A 20,874-nucleotide genomic window follows, 5' to 3' on the forward strand; every position below is an offset into this window, starting at 1 on the left:
AGTGTGTTCAATGGGTGTATGCATCTATGAAGATTCATGTAGGTAGACTTCAAGATATCAGGTATACTGTATGTGGGGTGTTCAGGGAGTATAAGAATGGGTGGGAGGTATATTCAAAGGTCATTGTGGAATGTCATTGTTGCGTTACTGTAGTGTAGGGGTGTGAAAGCATATGAAGTAGGTGTTGTTGAGCTTATGTGATATCCTGTACACCTAAGTGAGGGCAGACGTATAAAAGTGCAGGAGGGCAGGTTTTTGGTTGATATAGTGTAGGACTATGCGTCAGTAGAAAAGTGAAAAAGTGAGGTAGTGATGCGATGAATAAAGTTACTTGATAGTTAAAGTATAATATTAGACAGAACATGATAAATAAAGTCTAATGCTAGACAGGAGACGAGGGATATAATCCCGGGAACAGAATTTAGGAGGGGTATATAGGGGGTTCGATGTGGTGATCATCGGTGTATATATATGGGGGGAGGGGGAAGAGAAAGAAGGCCCATCCCTTATTGGGTCAGTGTGGGTGACAGTGAAGGAAGCTCCTAGGTTTTGAGCAATTGGAGGGGTGGAGATTGATTTGATGGTGATTGTCGTTCCGTAACTGTTCCGGGAACAATCCCCCGTATCCTGTCAATGTAGTTCTCTAAAAGGTATCAAATTTAGGTGTTAGTCGGAGCATTTAGATATACGCATAAGTAGAGTCTTCAACCCTATCAGGGATACTCAAAAAGTAGTTATTATCATTGGAAACAGCCTTAAGCAGGAGTTTAATCTGTTGGCTGTAGTAGCAAGACTTAGCAGGGGTGGTGGGAAATTAACTTCAAGTGCAATAATTCACATTATAATAGTAACTAAAACATTAAAAATTAAGTGTAACAGGCTAAAGAAAAGATGTATGCCTTATTCTCCTTTTGATGTGTATTACATGTGAAATCACATATCACTGGAATTATTGCACTTGAGGTTATTCTGTATGGCAAATATCTATAGGAGGAGTTTCCATCATCATTTTCAGTTTGATGTGTGTTATATGTGAAGTTACATATCACAGAGACTGGTATTGTAGTAATATTGAGGTTTATTGAGATTTCCATACATTAGAAGGTTCCATCATTATTGTTAAGCTATCGATTAGTAAGTTAGCGCTGCTTTTTTTTTTTTTGTGGTGTGGGAACACAATGGTGCTAGCAGCAAGCCTTTTACTGACCCCTTTTTTTTTTACCTCCAGTATTTTAATGTAAGTAGTAGAATGGGGATTACCTATTATACTAAAGATCTGCGTGTGACATTAACATCAACAAATTTCAGTTGCCCAGGCCCCCCTCCCCCATGGACAATGTGCCTGGCTGCTGAGTTCATCTCATCATCCCTGCACTGATAGGTGGCATTGAGTGGCAGAATTGATGGGCACTGATGAGGTAGCACTGGTGGACACTGATTGGCAGCACTGTTCGGCATCACTCATGGACACTGACAGAGGAGAGGGGGAGTTTCACATTCAGCAGATAGTGTGTGTGTAAAAAACAGTCAGGTAATGCAACTGCTTGCTGGTAGAAAGACCAGGTGTCAAAACTCAGCAGCGATGTTGGGGGTGGGCCGGGCCGAGCAGCTATCAAACACCAGGCAATGACTGGGCTGCTTAACCGCTTGCCGACCACCGCATGACTATTTACTGCGGCGGTCAGCCCCTCACAGGCAAAGCGACGTAGTAATACGTCGCTAGCCTGTGAGGCTCTAGGGAGCGAGCGCGCGCCGCCGGAGGCGCGCTCCTGCGCGGTCACGGACCCCCCCCGCGCGTGTGCGGGTCCGCCGGGCACTCGTGATCGTCTGTTACACCGGAAGAAAGGCAGGTGGCTGATGTAAACAAAGCCGCCTGTCATTCTTCCCTGTGTAAGAATGGAGATCAGACGGTTCTACTATGTAGGACCGTTGATCTCTGTTCTTACACTAGTAACCACAGCCAATCGCAGTTAGAAACACGCCCCTAGGACACACTTAACCCCTCCCTCTCCAATACAGTTAACCCCTTCCCTGCCAGTGTCATTTTTACAGTAACAGTGCATATGTATAGCACTGATTACTGCAGTAATATCACTGGTAACCCCAAAAGTGTCAAAAATGTCAGTCAAGGGTCCGATCTGTCCGCCGCAAAAAAAAAAAAAAAACGCAGATCGCCGCCATTACTCGTTAAAAAAAAAAACAACAAAAATCTTTCCCTTTGTTAGTAAACGCAATGACTTTTGCGCAAACCAATCAAAATACGCTTTTTGCGATTTTTTTTTTTACCAAACATATGTAGCAGAAAACAAATTGGCCGAAAATGTTAAAAAATTTTGATTTTTACATTTTTTTGGGGGAATTTCATATAAAAAAATGTGAAAAATATTGTTATTTTTGCAAAATTGACGCTCTTTTTTTGTTTATAGCGCATGATCAAAAAAAAAAAAAAATCGCACAGGTGATCAAATACCACCAAAAGAAAGCTCTGTTTGTGGGAAAAAAAAGGACGTCAAATTAGTTTAGGTACAGCGTCGCACGACTGCGCATTTGTCCGTTAAAGTCACGCAGTGCCAAATCGCAAAATAGGCCCTGGTCAGGAAGGGGGTAAAATCTTCCGGGGCTTAAGTGGTTAAGAAAGGGACAGAGCCACATAAATGTAGCAGCCCATCCAGACCCCCCCTCCCATTGGCTGGTGTTAGCTGTTCAGTCCCAGCCACCCCCAACATCACCTCTTAGTCTTTTCTGGTCTTTCTACCTGCATGTAGTTCCATTACCTGACAGGATCACACACTGAGCAGATCTTGTAAGCCTATTTGCTGAATGTGAAACTGTTTCACAGGCAGCGGGATACACACTCCTTGGATGCAGCAGTTCACAGCAGAGAGATGATTTATGAGTGCAGGGTGCTCCACCCCCCCCTCAGGGGCCATATGCAGGGAACACCCTGCACACATGGATATGGCACTGCCTCTATGGCTTACCTCTGCCCCTGACCCTTCTGTGGTGCTAATATGAATAGAGATTACGTGACCTAAGAAATACAAATAAAATAAAGGCATAAACAACATCATTTTTAAAGCCCTGTTTCCATACATATTTGGTTATTGCTGTGCCTCCTCTATACAAGGTAGGCAGGTATCTGCGTTTAGTACCATTTTAGGCAAAAGAAGTGTACAATTCTAAACTATCTCCTAAGTGGGTTTTCAGTCCTGTCAGACAGCTCACCCCACTTTATGCTCTAAGCTCCCGTTCTTCTCCACTTGCAGATGCAGAACCCCAGCTAGCTCCACCCGGAAGTAAGCGACACGTATCTCTTCTCTCCTATGAAAGCATCACGTGGCCAGGGGGAGCCAACCCGTGTTTGCGGTAGGCGGGGCCGCGGAAAGCGCGGTGAATTCCAGAACTGCTCTTGTGAGGGAAAAACCTCCTCCGAGCGGACCCTTCACTGGTGCTGTAGTATGTGGCACATGTACTAACTAAGCGCTTGTTATTATCGCTCCTGTGGGATTTTCCAGGTGCGTGATAAATATAGAGAAGAGGTGGGGATGTTATTGTTTGTTCTGTGGAAATGTCAGGCACATAGGTTGTGACTTTAAGCAGTGTGCAAAACTAACTAGAAATTTTATTTTTCCGATTTTGGAAGAGGTTATGCTCCCATTTATTACAGAATGTTGGGATTTATTTTTTTTATACCATTAAAGTAGAATTCCAGCCTATATCTAACTAGTCTTAAAGCGGTAGTATACTCCGCTATTTGACTTTAACCTACAGGTAAGCCTATAATAAGGCTTACCTGTAGGTACAATTAATATCTCCTAAACCCGCACGGTTTAGGAGATATTCGCCCTGCGTGCAGCTGCTGGCGGCAGCGGCGCAAGCTCTCTGAAGGAGCTCCTTGCTAAAAAGTGAAAGTCCCGCGCGCATGCGCAGGAGTGACGTCATTGCGGCTCCGGCCACTCACAGCGCCGGAGCCACAGAACCAGGAAGAGACGCCGTGGCAACATGACAGCGCCCTTATTGTTGTCCAGGCGACCGCGTTGGGGCTTTGTTTTAAGATAAATATTTCATAATGAGCTAGTATGCGATGCATACTAGCTTATTATGCCTTTGTCCTGCAGGGTTTTTTTTTTGTATTTTTTTACTGAGTTTACAACTGCTTTAAAAAATGCCCCCCTCCCAATATTCTAACACCAATGCTGACTAACCTTTGGAAAAAAAATATGTTTATACTTACTTATTTTCAGCCTACTCTGGTCCCACTGTCCAGCTCCCCTGTCAGCCAGTTGCTGCTGCAGGGGAGAGGAGGATGTTCTGACAACAGATGGGCTATGGGTAATGTCACCAGGGGGGTGCAAAGGGGATCATCTGTGATACTTCAAAGTAGTCCCTGCACTACATTGGTCCTACTTTGATGTGACTCCATAGACCTCAAGATTACACAGGCATTGCTTCAAGTCGTGTCAAAGTCAGGTAACTTTCAGGTCGCACAAATGTGAAAGTGGCCTTATTTAACCACTTTACGACCACTCACATGGATACTACTGCGGCAGTGTGGCATGATCCCGCCCAGCGACTTAGACCTACATCGGGCACGATCACGGCTCCCAGAGCACGCTCCCACGCACCGTGGGAGCCGATTCTGGTCGGATTCGGTAGGGAACCGATCAGTCACCAGATACTGACCAATGATTTTTGGTCAGTATCTGGCGATCGGTTCCAGCCAATGGTAATCTGTCCCCTGCCTGTGTAATGTAAACACAGGCAGGGGAAATGATGTCACTGTCCCTCCTAAAGTCCTTTCGGTTCCAGGAGAAGACTGAGACACATCAAAAACGTGAGTTTCCACCAACACTAGACTGACACACCTCACATAGGCACATTTAACCCCTTGATCACCTCTGATCACCCCCTGATCACCCCCCCAAACCCCTTGGTATACAGATCTTTTACTGATCACTGTATAAGTGTCGCTTGTGAGCCTAATTTGCGCTTGTGCTAGGCCCAAATAGGGTAAGGGCACCCACCACCTATCCCCTAATAAAGTTTTAACCCCTTACTCACCCCCAGTTAACCCCTTTACTCCCTATTACTCTGTGCACTAAATACAATATATAGGTAAATACTGATCACTGTATTTAGTGTCACTAATGAAACTAATTTGCGCTTGCGCTAAGCCCAGATAGGGTTAGGGCACCCGCCACCTATCCCCTAATAAACTTTTAAACCCTTGATCTCCCCCAGTTAACCCCTTAACTCCCTATCACACAGTGCACTAATATATACAGTATATCAGATAACTACTGATCACTGTATTTAGTGTCACTTGTCACCCTAATTTGCGCTAAGCCCAAATAGGTTTAGGCCACCCACCATCTATCCCCTATAAAGGTTTAACCCCTTGATCTCCCCCAGTTAACCCCTTCACTGCCCTGTCACAGTGTTCACTATATACAGTGATTACCGATCACTGTATTAGTGTCACGGGTGACACAACTTAGGCTAGTTAGCGTCAGGGTCCCACTACACCACCGTTACTTAGCGTCAGTTACAATCAAGTACACTAACACACATACACACACACATACCTCCATTACTAGTATAGTGTTCGAACAGATCAATATCTGATCTGATCAGAATTATACTAGCGTCCCCATAATTTAGTGTTCCCAAAACGCAGTGTTTGCACAATCAGCACTGATTCCTGCTAGCACCTGCGTTTAGCCCTCTTGCCCAGACCACCTTACCCAGGCAAGTGTAGTAATCAATAGATTACTGACACTTCCAAAAAACACAAATCACACAAAACCGCTGCGTTAGCAGAGTCAGGCCTGATCTCTGCTAGCACTAGCAGTTTTTTTTTTTTATAGCGACCAAATAGTCCTCGACAACCAGGTGCTTTTATTACCTAGTAGTCGCACTACTGTACCGTTAAATTTAGTTACTAAAATGACAAAACATTGGTACAGTGGTGAAGAGGTCTACAGTATGCTGACCATGTCAGATGGGAGCAATGGGGAAGCCTCACTGGCAGAATCAGGATCAGTATACGAACCAGATGACAGCAGCGGCTCCCTGACAGATAGCTCCGGCGACAGAGGGGTCCCTGCTAAGGTCAGGCGTACCCGACCCCATTCTGGAGTTGCTGAGTAGCAAGAACCGGGAGTTTCTCGTATGCAGCAGAGTGCCAGTACTAGTGCCGCTCACACTTCTCGTGATCTGGCAAGCACGAGCGGCCTAGTACACCCTGGACTTACAACCAGCACTGCAGTATCACCTGGTGATGTGGCGAGTCACCTAAGTGCAGTTGAAGCTGGTGCGGTGGCTAGCACGAGTAGTGGCCCACAGCCACCGCGTATCCGAAGACAGGCCCGTAGAGCCCATAGTGTCCTCCCTGAAGCGATGGCATATCCTAATTGGCAGCCGACAGATTCCACAGCGCCAGTACTTCCCCCATTCACCGCCCCAACCCGGAATCCAAGTGGAAACAGCTGGTTTTAATCCCATAAACTTTTTTGAGCTGTTTTTCACTGAAGATCTTTTCGGATCTATTGTGGACCAATCAAATTTATACGCTCAACAATTCATCGCCGCCAACCCAAATTCACCCCTTGCCAGACCATTCGCCTGGAATCCTATTACGATTCCCGAGTTTAAAACCTTTCTGGGCCTTTCCTTCAACACGGGCATTACAAAAAAGAATGAATTGCGGTTATATTGGTCCACTGACCCAATTCATCAAATGTACGTGTTCTCTGCTGCTATGTCCAGGGCTCGATACGAACAAATATTTCGGTTCATGCATTTCAACGACAATGAACTCTGTTGTCCTCGGGGAGACCCTGAATATGATCGGCTCCACAAAATTTGGCCCCTCGTAGACCACTTCAATCAGCGGTTCGCAGCCTTGTTTACCCCCCAACAAGATGTCTGCGTTGACGAGTCCCTGATTAAGTTTACTGGCCGCCTTGCTATCAAACAGTACCTCCCCAGAAAGCATGCCAGATACGGGGTCAAGTTGTATAAATTGTGTGACAGGGCCACAGGTTATACAGTTAATTTCCGTGTCTACGAGGGAAAAGATAGCACTGTGGAGCCCCCCGACTGCCCAGGCTACATAGGGAGCAGCGGCAAGATAGTTTGGGACTTGGTGTCACCCTTATTCGGAAAGGGGAACCACTTGTACGTGGATAACTTCTATACAAGCGTGCCACTTTTTAGACACCTCTTTCAATTGCAAATTGGTGCTTGTGGCACTGTGCGATCTAATTGCCGGGGCTTCCCCCAACGGCTAGTAAATGCCCCACTGAGCTCGGGGAGAGAGCCTGCTTGAGGTGTGAGGAATTGCTTGCAGTGAAGTGGAGGGACAAACGGAACATTTTTGTTCTGTCCTCCATTCACCCAGACACGGCAGTCCAAATTACTACGGTCACCAGTGTTGTTGTTGAGAAGCCCCTCTGTGTCCACGACTATAACCGTAAAATGGGAGGGGTGGACTTCAACGACCAGATGATGGGACCGTACTTAATTGCCCGTAAGGCCAGACGCTGGTACAAAAAAGTGTCTGTATACCTATTTCAATTGGCTATTTACCACGCTTTTGTCTTATACAAAGCGTCTGCCGGAACATTATCCTTCTTTCAATCCCAAGAAGAGATAATCAGAGCCCTTCTGTATCCAGCTGGTGCTCCTGCCCCAATTCCACAACCAGATGCAGTGAGCCGGCTGCATGAGAGGCAATTTCCGCAATACCACCACAGTACCCCTACCCAAAGATAACCCAAAAAAGATGCCGTGTCTGCAGCAAGCGCGGATTTAGGCGTGACACGCGGAATTATTGTCCTGACCGACCTGGTCTTTGCCACGGTGACTGTTTCCGTCGCTACCACACACTAGAGGATTATTAGCATAGGGTACAGCACGGCACAGTTTAGGGCACATTTACACAAGGTCTAGACAGATGTTCGATGGCTATCGTCATTTTGAGAGACCCGAACCTGGAACTCTAACGTTTGAAGAAAAAAAAAAATCCATAAAAGCCAAAAATAGTTGTCGTCTCAGTCATTTTTTATGTTCTTCTACACTTCCTACTGTACTTTTACTGTACTTTGTTTGTTTTTCATTCTTTTGTGACCTGTTTCTCTTGCAGTTACTCGTCGGCTGCCACGGCATTGATTTTATATATTCTGACACAAACAGCGTTTGCGCTCAGCATATATGGATACCTTTGCTGGCAGCAGCTGTGGTGATTTTCTGATTTCAGCACTGCAGTTAAAATCCTATTTTGGTATACGTGGATAGTGTCGTGTATACCCATCATTAAATTAAGTGGGTGGATGTTTGGGTGGTTAATGGTGGGTAATACTACACATTATTCCTGTGCTGATTTGTGATAGGTTCTCTTTTTTTTTTGTTCAGCCCACAGGCTGCATGAAAAAAAAAAAACCTACACTATATGCCAAACAAGGACCAGCAATGTACTGGTACGTTGCTGGACTTTGAGTGGTTATACCAGGATGATGCCTGGAGATTTAGGCATCATCTTGGTATTGTTTTTTACAGCCAGCGGTCGGCTTACATGTAAAAGCAATCCTAGCGGATAATTGACCGCTAGACTGCTTTTACATGCAGTGGGAGGGGACTCCCCCCCCCCTCCTGCCGCCTTCAACGGTTTTTCTCGGGCTCTCCTGTCCCACCGGTTAACCCGAGAGTGCAGTCGGTGGTTCAGTTATCTAACCATAGAGCTGATTGGAGATGAGAATGGCTCCAATCATCTCCATGGCCTAAGATATCGGAAGCTACGAGCAATTCATGACTTCTGTTTCGCCAGAAATAAACAGCGCCATTGGGAAATTGGGAAAGTATTTTATCACACCAATTTTGATGTGGTCAGATGCGTTAAGGTCAGAGGAAAGAGCTAGAGTCTAAAAGACCCCAATTTTTTTAAAAAGAGTACCTGTCACTACAGATTGCTATCATAGGGGAAATTTAAATTCACCGTGATAACAATAAAAATGATTAAAAAAAATGAAAGAAAAGGTGTCAAAATAACATAAAAAAGCAAATTAAGAAAGAAAAAAAAAATCAAGCCCCCCCGTGCTTGCGCGCAAATGCGCACACAAGCGTTGGTCTAGTGTCATATGTAAACCACAATTGCACCATGCATGTGAGATATCGCCGCGAACGACAGGTCGAGTGCAGTAATTCTTGAAGTAGACCTCCTCTGTAAGTCCAAAGTGGTAACCTGTAAAGACTTTTAAAGGCTTTTAAAACCGTACGTAGTTTGTTGCCGCGGCACGGGCGTGCGCAATTTTTAAAGCATGTCATGTTTGGTGTCTATGTACTCGGCATAAGATCGTCTTTTAAATTTTACCAAACAATTTGGAATTATATAGTGGATTTCTGCATTAAATATAAAAAAAGTGTTTTTTTTACGCAAAAGTTGTGTTTGGAAAATGTGTGCGCAAATACCGTGTGACAAAAAAAATTGCAACATCCACCATTTTGTTCTGTAGGGCCTCTGCTTTAAAAAAAATATATAATGTTTAGGGGTTCAAAGTAATTTTCTTGTAAAAAAATTTTTTTTTTTCATGTAAACAAAAAGTCACAGAAAAGGCTTGGTTTTCAAGTCGTTAGAAGAGTGGGTGATGGGTTGCTAAAATTGAGCATAAATGCCAGGACTGTTCAAACACCCCCCCAAATGACCCCTTTTTGGAAAGTAGACACCCAAAGCTATTTGCTGAGAGGCATATTGAGTCCATGGAGTATTTTACATTTTGCCCTAAGTTTCAGGAAAATTACAATTTGTTTTTTTTTTTTACACAAAGTTGTCACTAAATGATATAATGCTCACACATGCCATGGGTATATGTGAAATGACACCCCAAAATACATTCTGCTGCTTCTCCTGAGTACAGGGATAACCCATGTGTGAGACCTTTTGGCAGTCTAGCCGCGTACAGGACCCTGAAAACCACTCCCCACCTTCAGGCTTTCTAAGGGCGTAAATTGTTGATCTCACTCCTTACTACCTATCACAATTTTGAAGGCCATGAAATGCCAAGATGGCACAACCCCCCCCCCCCCAAATGACCCCATTTTGCAAAGTAGACACTCCAAGCTATTATCTGAGAGGCATGGTGAGTATTTTGCATCCCTCATTTTTTTGAGAAAATGAAGAAAAAACAGGAAAATGCATTTTTTTTCCTCTTTTTTCAATTTCCAAAACTTTGTGACAAAAAGTGAGATCTGCAAAACACTCCACATGCCTCTCTGCAAATAGCTTAGGGTGTCTACTTCCCGAAAAGGGGTCATTTGGGGGGGGGGGGGTTGTGCTGTCTTGGCATTTCATGGCCTCCGAAACTGTGATAGGTAGTCAGGAGTGAAATCAACAATTTACGCCCTTGGAAAGCCTTAAAGTGGTGATTGATTTTCGGGGGCCTGTACTCGGCTAGACTGCAAAAAAGTCTCACACATGGGGTATCCCTGTACTCAGGAGAAGCAGCAGAATGTATTTTGGGGTGTCATTTCACATATACCCATGGCATGTGTGAGAAATATATCATTTAGTGACAACTTTGTGTAAAAAAACAAAAAAAAAATAATAATATATTTCCCAGAACTTGTGGCAAAATATAAAATATTTCATGGACTCACCATGCCTCTCAGCAAATAGCTTGGGGTGTCTACTTTGCAAATTGGGGTCATTTGGGGGGGTTTTGTGCTATCTTGAAATTTCAGGGCTTCCGAAACTGTGATGGGTTGTGAGGAGTAAAATCAAAAATTTACGCCATTAGAAAACCTAAAGATGGTGATTGATTTTCGGGGTCCCGTACACAGCTAGGCTCCCAAAAAGTCTCACACATGGGGTATCCCCATACACAGGAGAAGCAGCAGAATGTATTTTGGGGTGTCATTCCACATATACCCATGTCATGTGTGAGAAATGTATCTTTTAGTGACAACTTTGTGTTAAAAAAAATAAAATAAAAAAAGAAATTGTAATTTTCCCAAAACTTGTGGCAAAATATAAAATATTCCATGGACTCACCATGCCTCTCAGCAAACAGCTTGGGGTGTCTACTTTCGAAAATGTGGTCATTTGGGGGGGTATTGTGGTATCTTGACATTTCAGGGCCTCCTAAACCGTTATAGGTAGTGAGAAAATGCAATGAAAAATGTACGCCCTTTGAAATTCTGATGGTGGGGATTGGTTTTCGAGGTCCCGTACACAGCTAGGCTCCCAAAAAGTCTCACATATGTGGTATCCCTGTACTCAGGAGAAGCAGCAGAATGTATTTTGGGGTGTAATTACAAATATACCCATGGCATGTGTGAGCAATATATCATTTCAATGACAACTTTGTGTAAAAAAAAAAAAAATTTTTTTTAGTCATTTTTCAAACACCTGTGACAAAAAAATGAAATATTCAATGACCTCAACATGCCCCTCAGAACATTCCTTAGGATGTCTACTTTCCAAAAAGTGGTAATTTGGGGGGGGGGGGGGTGGTTTGTACTGCCCTGCCATTTTAGCACTTCATGAAATGAGCTAGGCAGTCAGAAATTAAAGCTGCGTAATTTCTGTATTTACACCATAGTTTGTAGACGCTATAACTTTTGTAGATGCTATAACTTTTTCGCAAACCAATAAAAATACGCTCTTTTAATTTTTTTTTTTGTCAAAGACATGTAGCTAAATATATTTTGGCCCAAAAAAATGACATAGAGTATATTGGATATTTTTTAAAAGACAAAGTTGAAAATGTCATTTTTTCGCAAAATTTTCGCTCTTTTTTTATTAATATCGCAAAAAATAAAAAGCGCAGAGGTGATCAAATACCACCAAAAGAAAGCTCTGTTTGTGAGAAAAAAAAGGACGTAAATTTAGTTTGGGTACCACATTGCATGACCGCACAATTGTCAGTTAAAGTCGCACAGTGCCGAAGCACAAAAAGTGGCCTGGACGTAAAACAGCAAAATCCTCTGGTGGTAAAGTGGTTAAAAGAACTGTGTGAAGAAGTATGCGCTTTTTTTGCACATGTAGTGGGAGCTCCAGTTCTCATGACAGTGAAAAACTTTCTGTGACTAAAAAAGAGCATGTTTTCAGAGTTACCAGAAGGATGACACATGCAAAACTGCATGTGAAATAAATTAGATGGCCTCTCCTGAAATTGCTAGTTGCTTGGCTGCCATTCTGAATACAGAACCTGAAACATGCAAACCAGGTGTTTTATATTTATTTTCTCTATCGTTCATCGACAGACACAGCTCCATATCTTCACTACCATTGGGTTATGCTCCTTGAATAGGAATAGGCATTAGACAGGAAAAAAACTTTACCACGCCCATGGGGGCTGTCCCCGCAGGCTTAACCCCACACACTCTGCTTCAGATTGCAGTTTGTTTCTGCCTAGTTTTAGGAATAGGACCTAGCTCCCTGCTGGGACTTCAGTCTTAGCTGTAAACAGGGAATTTTTATTATTTTGTGATTTTTTTATTTTCACTAGTTAGTTCCTGGAGAACTACAAGCAACAGCCGGCTGTGGTTTTGGACTTATAATCCAGATCCTTAAGGTCTCCCTGCCTGGCCAGTGAGCGCGAGCAGATTATAGTCCAGAACTAGACCTCGCCACGACAGTGCCCCGGCGGATGGGGATGAGCCATTTTGTGGGGACGCAATCAACCTGGAACGCCCTGAGTCACGACGTACCCCTTGGCTGACAGCAACCCCAATCACGGCTGGGAGGTGATCTGTTTCTGAGTGGTGCCCACCTGGTATCATGTTATGGTGAGTAATTGTCCCCCCAAAACCTCTGGCGGACGTGGGCCCTATCCCTGGAATTATCAGACCCTCGGGGCTCCCTCGGTTCCCCTGGCCTCTCGGGAGGACTAGGCCCAAACCCCTCAGTTTTTTCCCCTACCCTGTGCAGGTTCCTACCTTGGGGGGGGGCAGCTCCTGAGGTAACGTTTTCCTGGGGTTTCCTGTGGGTTTTCCTTGTACACTCTGCTCTTAGATTGTACTAGCCTGGGGTTTGGTAGCCCGCTAAGATAGGGATGGGATTGTGATTTGGGGGACTCCTAAAGGGACAGTGCACTTTTTTTCTTACCAGTGTAAAATGGAGTCCCAGGATACAATTTCACCTACAGACCCCTTAGGTGCTGCTGCGGACCCTTCTGGGTCACAGTCACAGCCCGATATCACAGCATTTTTACTAAGCCTGATGTCAAAAGTAGATTTTGTAATTACAAGTGTTGCCAGAAGCAAACACCCCCTGCCTTCACCTCCATTGGCAGTGTCTTCAGGCTCTGAGGTAGATATGGCCACTGCAGACGCACCCCACCCTGCAGGGTCGGTGTCTTTGCATTCTGTCGGTGAAGAGGACCTGTTATCATCTGCAGCGTGGGAACGCTCCTTGGTGGAAGCCCTTATAGTTTCAGTGCGGGAAACTTTAAAATTGGCTGATGAATCTACAGTGTCGGGTACGCAGGTGTCTTTTGGCTCCCGCAAATCCCAGAAATCAGGCTAGGTGTTCCCTTGTCCTCATATGTTTCATGCCATTGTGGGTGAACAATGGCGGCGCATCAAGCACATGCTGGTGGTGCCTAAGCATTTTTAATGCCGTTACCCTTTTGAAGAAGCAGTATCCACTGGGTGGACTGTACCACCAAAGGTGGATCACCCAGTTTCCAGGCTAAACAAGTCTACTGTGGTTCCGGTGGAGAAATCACAGACTTTTGCGGACCACGTGGATAGACAGGTGGAGTCCCTATCCCGTCATTTACACGTGATAGCGGGTTCCATTTTGAAAACTACTTTTGTGAACATTCTGGTATCACAGACGGTTACTGAATGGGTGAAGCTACTAAAAGCAAACTTGGAAGCTGAACGGCTCTCCCCCCTGCAGTGCTAGACCTAATAGACCAGTTGTCTCAAGCCCTGGTTTTCGTGTGTGATACCTCCCTGGATGCGACTTGGCTGGTGGCCAGGGTATCGGCAGTGGAGATTGCTATTAGACTCATGGTGTGGCTAAAAAGATGGTCTGCTGACCAGGCTTCTAAAAAGGCCTTGACTGATCTCCCCTTTACAGGGGAAAGGTTGTTTGGATCCTCACTGGATGAGTTGATCAAAGGTCTCACTGTGGGAAAGAGTACTCTTCTTCCTCAATCCTCTAAGGGTAAGGCGCCACAGTCTAGGCGGGGGCCTTTCTTCTCTGCTCATAAGCGGCTTTTTCGTACCTCCAGGTCGCAGGAAAGTATTCTGGTAATTTGCTGTCAGAAGGGGTGATTGTTCCGGTTCCCTCTCAGGAACACTTTCAAGGGCTTTATTCAAACATGTTCACCGTGCCCAGAAAGGAGGGCAAGGTGCGTCCAATCCTGGACCTCAAGGCCCTGAACCGCTTTGTGCAGCTACATACGTTTCGGATGGAATCCATTCGCTCGGTATTGGCTTCACTACACCAGGGAGATTTTTTGGCCTCAATAGATATCAAGGATGCATATCTACACATCCCTATCTACGCTGGACACCAGTGGCTTCTTCGCTTTGCAGTAGCAGAAGAGCAATATCAATTTGCGGCATTACCCTTTGGTCTCACCTTCGCCCTCAGGGTTTTTACCAAGGTACTGGCCCCAGTGTTTGCATTGCTGCGCCAACGGGTGATTGCAGTACTGGGATACTTAGACGATCTCCTATTGAGAGCGAACTCTCTTTCAGCCCTGATGGGCGACCTAACGATCACTGTCCAAACACTGCAGGAGTTCAGGTGGACCATCAATTTCAAGAAATCCGCCCTGATACCTTCCTCGAGACTAGATTATCTGGGCCTGACTCTGGACTCTGTTTTGGCGAGGGTCTTTCTTCCCCCGGACAAGCTGCAAAATTGCAGGAGGCGATTCAGTTGTTGTTGGGAACCGATTTACCCTCTCTGAGAACCTACATTCGGGTATCATCCGCGAAAAAACGGAGATTGAGCTACTGATTCCATCCTCTGTTATTGATGAATAAATTAAACAAAATTGGTCCCAGGACTAAGCCCTGGGGGACCCCACTTATCACTCTAGACCAGTCACCACCCTTTGGACAGGCCCATGTAACCAGTTTTCTATCCAAGAACAAACCTTGAGGTTGATGCCTGCAGACCTTAGCTTGTATATTAAGTGTTTGTGAGGAACAGTGTCGAATGCCTTAGCGAAATTCAGATACACCACATCCACAGGTCTCCCCCTATCTAACTCACAGCTCACCTCCTCGCAAAATGTTAGCAGATTGCTTTGGCAAGAACGTCCTTTTGTGAACCCCTGCTGATTATTGCTGATGATATTGTTGTCCTTAGCAAATTCTTGGATGTAGTATCAACCCTTCCAATAATTGACATACAATTGATGTCAGGCTGATCAGTCTATAGTTTCCCGGAATATCCCTCCTCCCTTTTTTTGAATATTGGTATCACATTAGCTTTCCTCCAGTCACTCGGTACAGTTCCTGTCAGTATACTGTCTGTGAAGATTAGGAACAACAGTCTAGATATAACCCTACTGAGTTCCTTGAGTACTCTTGGGTGCAAACCAGGCGGTTTATTAGTATTAATGCTATCAAGTCTTTCCTTGATTTTGCCCTCTGATAGCCACTGCGGCAAGTCTTGCGGTGTTGTGCTATCCAGACAGTCCTGGCCTGTATACCCCTCCTTTTCGTGTGTAAAAACCGAGGAGAAGAAACTATTTAGCGCAGTTGCCTTCTCTGTGTCCTCTGTAACCAACCTCCCATCATTGTTAATTATTTGTGCAACATGCTCTGACCTCGCTTTCTTGCTATTAATATATTTAAAGAATTTCTTAGGGTTTTTTTTTTACTCTCCTCTGCTATGTGTCTTTTGAAATAATTTTTAGCTGCCCTAATTTTGTTTTTACATTTCTTGTTAGATTCCTTGTATTGGGGAAAAGCTGATAATCTCCCCTCCGATTTGTATTTCTTAATCACTTTAAGACCGGAAGATTTTGCTGCTTTAAGACCAGGCCCTATTTTGCGATTCGGCACTGCGTGAATTTAACGGACAATTGCGCGGTCGTGCAATGCTGTACCCAAACGAAATTGATGTTCTTTTTTTCCCTACAAATAGAGCTTTCTTTTGGTGGTATTTGATCACCTCTGCGATTTTTATTTTTTTCGCTATAAAACAAAAAAAAGAGTGACAATTTTGAAAAAAAAAATTTTTTTCACATTCTGCTATATAACATTCCCAAAAAAAAAAAATGTAAAAATCAAAATTATTTAACATTTTAGGCCAATTTGTTTTCTGCTACATATTTTTGGTAAAGAAAAAAAAAAAATCGCAATAAGCGTATTTTTATCGGTTTTCGCACAAGTTATTGCGTTTACTAACTACGGGAAAGATTTATGTCATTTTTTCGTTTTTTTTTTTGTTTTACTAGTAATGGCGGCAAGCTGCGATTTTTAGCGGGACTGCGACATTGCGGCGGACAGATCGGACCCCTAACTGACATTTTTGACACTTTTGGGGGTACCAGTGACATTACTACAGTAATCAGTGCTAAAAATATGCACTGTTACTGTAATAATGACACTGGGGGATCAAGGGGTTAAATGTAAGCCTAGGGGAGTGATTCTAACTGTGGGGGGGGGGGGTTGGGTTTGTGAGATGACCATAGCGATGGTCTCTGTGATCATCTCAGGGAGAATGACAGACGGCTGTGTTTACATCAGCCGTCCGTCCTTCTATGTCAGCGGGGAGAGATTGCGAGTGGCCGGTGGCCATCGGAGCCGTCTGACACTCACGCCAGCTTCCCCGCTGACGAGCAGGGGCGGGAGCGCACTGGCGGCGGCGAGCACTCGCCCCCTAGCTCCTCCCAGACGAGCGCCGTACATGTACGGGACTTTGCCTGGGAGAGCCAGCCTGCCACAGTACATCTGCGGCGGCTGGACGCAAAGCTGTTAAAGGCCATTTTTTTCACATTATAATAAAATAATCTAAAACAGCGCTATCAGGTATAAAATTATCACAGTTATAATGTGGGTAAAAATAATAAAGTGCACTAGTGCTCAAATCTGCAATATATATAAAATATCCAAATTCATCCAATAATATCAAATAGAATAACAATAATTATTAATAAAGTGCGCTAATAATAATATATTAAAGTGCATTCACAATACATTAATAGTGCAAAAAAAAGTGCAAAATTGCTGAGTTATGTGCAGTCCAAAATGAAAGTCCACTTAAAATATGCATAAAGTGCTGGATAAGGTGCTTGAGGTGCTCCACACAAGTGCCGAAGTGCTTTCAAAGAAACCCCTTTTGGGGATGCACTCACCAGACTTAGAATGTAATACAGCCTCAAATCTGCAGTGATTTTCCACAGGATAACCAGTAGGGATGGATGAGTATGCAAAGCCTCCAACACACCTCTAGCCTCCTCTATAATTTCCCCTTTGCTCAGGTGCTCAGAAAAAGAGGGAAGGAGCCAAATAAAGTGAAGCCCGTAAGGTATTTATTGTATTAAAATATATTAAAAGTACTCACAAAGGTATATCAAGTAACAGCGTTGTATCACAATCAATAGTCATAGCAAAACGATCCACTTCCGGGTACGCTCGCCGGCAGTGAATCTACCATCTGTGACATGTAGTTGTCCTGCAAGACATTCATGAAATGCCTTTACCGAGTTAGCTGTCCCCTCTTCCCAGTCAATGTCGGGGTAATTGAAGTCACCCCATACAATGACTTGTCCCTGATTAGCTGCTAATCCCAACTGTGAAAGAAATTCCAGCTCTACCTCCGCGCTTTGGTTAGGGGGCCTATAACATACCCCCACTATTACTTTCCCCCTTCCTTCTTCCTTATGGAGTTCTACTAACACGGATTCCACCTCCGCCCTCATCCCTTCTATTATGTCACTCCTCTCTACCACCCTCATGTTATTTTTGATATAGAGAAATACCCCTCCCCCTCTTTTACCACCCCTGTCCTTCCTATACACAGAATACCTATCAATATTTGCAAGCCAGTTGTGTGACGTGTCAAACCAAGTTTCTGTTATTCCTACCAGGTCTATGTCCTCCTCGTGTAATAACAGTTCCAATTCCTCCATTTTACTTGCTAGGCTCTTGGCATTTGTGTATATCCCTCTTAGTGATGTTGGAGTCGATATCGATTTATCATTACACTTAATCCTACTTGGTTTGCGTTTTGTCTGCTCATTCCCCCCAGTAGTTGTCATGGTTATATAGTCACTGATGCTCCCCATAGTAGCTTCTGTCTTTTGTTCCCTACTAACTGGCACTACTTTTAAGCCCTCCCCCCAACACCTAGTTTAAAAGCCCCTCCAACTTTGTGGCCATCTTTCTTTCCAAAAGGGCTGTACCATCCCCATTAAGGGGCAGTCCATGCTTGCTAAAGAGCCGGTAACCGACTGAGAAGCCACCCCCGCCAGCACCTGCTGGGTAATGTCCAAGCTCCTTTCCAGGTTGTTAATGCTGCGCAGTGTTGCAACCTTGTTTTCTAGATCTAGGATCAGCGCTTCCAGAGAAACAAGTCGCTCACATCTCGCACAGCAGTATTCGCCCTCGATTGGTTCATCAAGGAATGCATACATGGAGCAAGATGTGCACTGAGTGGCATCTCCAATCCTGTTAGACATTTTTACCCTCTATTCTGCGGGATAGTAATATCCTGCTAATTTGTTACCTACCCTACTCTAGCTTCCCTGATACTAAACCTAACCCAGTTACCTCCCAGTCACTCTTCTCACCTGACTTTCAGTCCCCGGATGCTAAGGTACTACTCCCAGTCGCTATGGCACTCCCAGTTGCTACGGCACTCCCCCCAGTCGCTAAGGTACTGCTCCCAGTCGCTAAGGTATTACTCCCAGTCGCAAAGGTATTACTCCTAGTCGCAAAGGTATTACTCCTAGTCGCAAAGGTATTCCTCCCAGTCGCTAAGGGTATTACTCCCAGTCGCTAAGGGTATTACCCCAGTCGCTAAGGTATTACTCCCAGTCGCTAAAAGTATTACTCCCAGTCATTAAAGGTATTACTCCCAGTAGCTAAAGGTATTACTCCCAGTCGCTAAGGTATTACGCCCAGATGCTAAGGTATTACTCCCAGTAGCTAGGGTATTACTCCCAGTCGCTAAGGTAATACTCCCAATACCAAGGTACTTTCAGATACTAAGGTACTCTCAGTCCAACTGCTTGTCACCCCTGGTCTGATGTCAGTCCTGCAGCCTGAAGCCTCACCCTGTCCATCTCTCTTCACTCCTTCTGTGCCATCTGTTGATTTATGCCTTCCCTCAGTTAACACTTCTGCCAAGGCTTCTACGCAGGTTAGAGGTGGAAAGAATTCCGGTTATTTTGGTGGCCCCAGACTGGCCTCGCCGGTCTTGGTACACAGACATGGTAAGGTTGGTCGCCGATGCTCCTTGGAGACTTCCTCTCAGGGAAGATCTGCTGTCTCAAGGCCCGATCTTCCATCATGCTTTACAGTTGCTGGCTTTAACGGGATGGCTATTGAAAGCCAGGTGTTGAGAGATAGAGGTATTTCTGACTCTGTGATTGCTACGCTATTGAAGGCTAGGAAGTCGACTTCCAGGAAGATATATCATCATACGTGGAAATCGTACATTTTATGGTGTGAATCGTTGAAGGTGCACCCTCGCTTGTTTTCCATTGCAAGGGTTTTGGCCTTTTTACAGAAAGGGGTTGAACAGCGGTTGGCTTTGGGCACTATCAAAGGCCAAGTGTTGGCCAACGCTCGTTAGCCACGCATACCTTGATTCATACTTTTCTTCAGGGAGTGTGGCATGTGTCTCCTCCGAGATGGTCCCCGCTACTTCTGTGGGATCTCAATTTGGTATTATCTGTTCTTCAAAAGCCTCTTTTTGAGAACATTCAGAGATTTCTCTGCTTTCATTGTCTCAGAAGGTTGCCTTTTTGGTGGCTATCACTTCTGCTTGCAGAGTATCTGAAATGGTGGCGTTGTCTTGCCGTTCACCTTATCTGGTGGTCCACAGAGATAAAGTGGTACTTCGACCTAATCAGTCGTTTCTTCCTAGGGTGGTTTCTGATTTCCATTTGAATGAAGTCATTGTGCTGCCTTCACTCTGTCCTAAGCCCAGGCATCCCAAGGAAATTGCTTTGCATTCTTTGGATGTGGTTTGGGCAATTAGAGTTTTAGAGTTTACCTGGCTGCTACTGAATCTTTCAGGAAATCAGACCTTCCTTACCGAAAGACCTTTTAAAGGATTGCCTGCATCTGCTGTGACCATATCCAGATGGATCAGGCAGGCGGTGGTTCAGGCTTATTCACTGAAGGGTCAGTTTCCTCCTTTCCTGGTGAAGGCGCATTCTACTAGAGCGCTGAGTACCTCTTGGGCTTTTCACCATCAGGCGTCAGTGATGCAAGTTTGCAAGGCAGCAACTTGGTCGTCAGTGCACACTTTTATACATTTCTACAAGGTAGATGTGTTGGCATCTTGGGATGCCTCTTTTGGCCGCAAGGTTTTGCAGGCTGCTGTTTAAAATAGATCTTTTTTTCTCTTTGTTTTTACTGGGTGAGCTCCATTTGTTCCTGGTTGAGCTCCTTGTTACCTGGTTGGCTACGTTTAGCCTTTTTGGGGAATTGCGTTTTTCTTCTGTTGTTCTTCCTACCCCTCATGATAATACTGCCTTGGGACGTTGCAGTGGCTAAGAGGATATGAAGCTGCGTCTGCCAATGAACGATAGAGAAAACTGGATTTTTGTCTTACCGTAAAATCCTTTTCTCTGAAGTTCATTGACAGACGCAGCACCTGCCCCTCTAATTATGAGTGGGATGGGCTTAATGTCTTCTAAACACTGCTTGCAACGAAACTGAGGGCTGTAG

This window comes from Pelophylax lessonae, assembly GCF_965119305.1.
Source record: "Pelophylax lessonae genome assembly, chromosome: 11".
NCBI classification, from domain to species: Eukaryota; Metazoa; Chordata; class Amphibia; order Anura; family Ranidae; genus Pelophylax; species Pelophylax lessonae.